The sequence below is a fragment of the Tasmannia lanceolata genome, unplaced genomic scaffold (assembly GCF_043159265.1).
Source record: "Tasmannia lanceolata isolate RefF3 unplaced genomic scaffold, GAP_Taslan_0.1 ptg000038l, whole genome shotgun sequence".
Taxonomy (NCBI): domain Eukaryota; kingdom Viridiplantae; phylum Streptophyta; class Magnoliopsida; order Canellales; family Winteraceae; genus Tasmannia; species Tasmannia lanceolata.
Window position 1 is genome coordinate 457501 of NW_027518715.1, and position 3162 is coordinate 460662.

Genomic DNA, 3162 nt, shown 5'->3' on the forward strand with positions numbered 1-3162 from the left:
GAGTGCCCGGCATGCCCCGCTGCAGAGACCAAGGGCGCAATGACTTGGCACCGCGGATGCCGGGACTCCGGCACTTCCCGTGGCACTGATGGTTGGTTCCAAAGACAAAAGGCCGTGCAAGGCCACCGCACCGCGGATGATTTTGCTCGTGCTGGCGCCGTTGTGTGGCCAAAGAACATGCGCGAATGCTCGTGTCGGAAGGGTTGGTGTTCTGGCCCCGCGGGTGTCACGAATGCTCGGTTGCGAAGACCATGGGACCAGAGCCATGGCACGTCGGATGATGGCTCCAGCTGGCGCCCCGGCACTTTCTGTGGCATTGATGCTCGGTTTCAAAGACAAACGTGCGCAGGGCCAGGGGACCGCGGATGACTGCTCGTGCTGGCCCCGTTGGGCGGCATTGATGGTCGGTTGCAAAGAAAATGCGCGATTGCTCGTGTCGGGGCCTGGCAAGCCAAGGCCAAGCGAGCCATGGCAACGCGGATGATGGCTCCAGCTGGCGCCCCGGCACTTTCTGTGGCATTGATGCTCGGTTTCGAAGACAAACGTGCGCAGGGCCAGGGGACCGCGGAGGACTGCTCGTGCTGGCCCCGTTGGGCGGCATTGATGGTGTGTTGCAGAGAGCATGTGCGATTGCAAGTGTCGGCCGGGTTTGGGTTCGCTTGGGCTTTCGGGTGCCTTGGACGCTGTCTTGCGAAGACCATGGGCACAAGGCCCCGTCCTGGCCCCTTGTTCGATTCGCTCTCGTCTTGCGCTTGCTTCCAAGGTCCTCCATGACCTTCCCCATGGCCTTGCTAGATCCCCCCCATGACGCATGACCTCTGTCCGTTGATTGGTTTTGAGTGCACACCATGCCCGGCTTGGCACCGTGTTGTCGCGTGAGTGGCATTTGGATCGTGCATGCTGGTGGGCTACCTGCCAATGCGCACAAGCCTTGCACACTAGCCTTGCGCACGAGCCTTGCACAAAAGCCTTGGACACAAGCCTTGCGCACAAGCCATGCGCACAAGCCTTGGACGCTAGCCTTGCACACAAGCCATGCATACAAGCCTTGCTCACAAGCCTTGGGCACTGGCCCATCGCAGTAGCCTTGCACACAAGCCTTGCGCACTAGCTTTGGGCACGAGCCTTGCGCACTTGCCTTGGGCACTAGCCTTGCACACAACCCTTGGGAACTAGCCTTGCGCACCAGCCTTGCCCACAAGCCTTGCACACCAGCCTTGCACACTAGCCTTGCATACAAGCCTTGCACACTAGCCTTGCACACAGGCCATGCTCACTAGCCTTGGGCACTAGCCTTGCACACAGACCTTGGGCACTAGCCTTGCGCACTAGCCTTGCCCACGAGCCTTGCACACTAGCCTTGCACGCAGGCCTTGCACGCTAGGCATGCTTGGGCCAGCAGCTCCCGCATCAAGTCGGCGGGTGTAGGCACGGTTGGGCGCAGATCCCGCATCGCCTCGTCGCGTCTGGGCGCAAACCCGTCGCGTCTCGTTGCGTCTTCAGAAGTCGTCGCTAACAGCACCTTTGGTTGCCACTGGTGGTTAGGCTGGTTGGTTGCGCAAACCCTATAGGAGGGTGGCATGCTGCGGGGCGCTGGAATGCGCAGGCTTAGGGCGTTTTTGCCCGGATAGGCACTGGAATGTGCTGGTTTTGGGCGTTTTTGCCTGGATAGGCTAAGGAATGGGCATGCTTTGGGCGTTTTCCCCGGATAGGCACTGGAATGGGCTGGTTTTGGGCGAGCTGATCCCGGATAGGCACACAAGCCTTGCACACTAGCCTTGCACACTAGCCTTGCACACAAGCCATGCGTTCAAGCCTTGGGCACTGGCCCTGCACACAAGCCTTGGGCACTAGCCTTGGACACTAGCCTTGCACACAGTCCTTGCACACTAGGCATGCTTGGGCGAGCTGATCCCGCATCAAGTCGACGGGTCTAGGCATTCTTGGGCGCAGATCCCGCATCGTCTCGTCGCGTCTGGGCGCAAACACGTCGCGTCTCGTTGCGTCTTCAGAAGTCGTCGCTAACAGCACCTTTGGTTGCCACTGGTGGTTAGGCTGGTTGGTTGCGCAAACCCTATAGGAGGGTGGCATGCTGGTGGGCGTTTTTGCCCGGATAGGCACTAGAATGTGCAGATTTTGGGCGTTTTTGCCTGGATAGGCTAAGGAATGGGCATGCTTTGGGCGTTTTTGCCCGGATAGGCACCGGAATGCTTGGCCTTGGCTTGTCCTAGCAAGGCATTGCTGGGTTGGGCTCCCTTGGCCTTTTGGGCGCCTTGGACGATGTCTTGCGAAGACCATGGGCACAAGGCCATGGCATATGGTGAGGAAAGGACCACGGTTGCCAAGGTTAGGCACCGGAATGCTTGGCCTTGGCTTGCCCTAGCAGGGCATTGCTGGGTTGGGCTCCCTTGGCCTTCCGGGCGCCTTGGACACTGTCTTGGGAAGACCATGGGCACAAGGCCATGGCATATGGTGGGGAATGGACCACGGTTGCCAAGGCTAGGCATATAGAGAGGAATCGCATTTTTGCCCGGATAGGCACCGGAATGCTTGGCCTTGGCTTGCCATAGCAGGGCATTGCTGGGTTGGGCTCCCTTGGCCTTCCGGGGGCCTTGGACGCTGTCTTGCGAAGACCATGGGCACAAGGCCATGGCATATAGTCAGGAATGGACCACGGTTGGCAAGGCTAGGCATATAGAGAGGAATGGACCACGGTTGCCAAGGTTGCGCAAGTTTTGGGCATTTTTTGCCCGGATATGCCCAAGTATGCCCCGATAGGCCCGTTACGCCCCGGTATGAACGCGTATGCCCGGATAGACTCGGTATGCCTTGGGATACATGCGTATGCCCCGATAGGCTTGGTACGCCCCGATATGCGCACGTGTGCCCCAGTAGGGCTCGGTATGCCCCGGTATGTACGCGTGTGCCCCGATAGGCCCGGTATGCCCCGATAGGCCCGGTATGCCCCGATATGCACACGTGTGCCCCAATAGGGGTCGGTATGCCCCGGTAGGTACGCGTGTGCCCCGTAATGCACGTTTCGCAGATCTCCCCGCATGTCCCGCCCCTATATGTAATACTTACTTACTTACTTACTTTCTTTCTTGCTTGCTTGCTTGCTTGCAATGGTTGGGAGTGCCCGGCATGCCCCGCTGCAGAGAC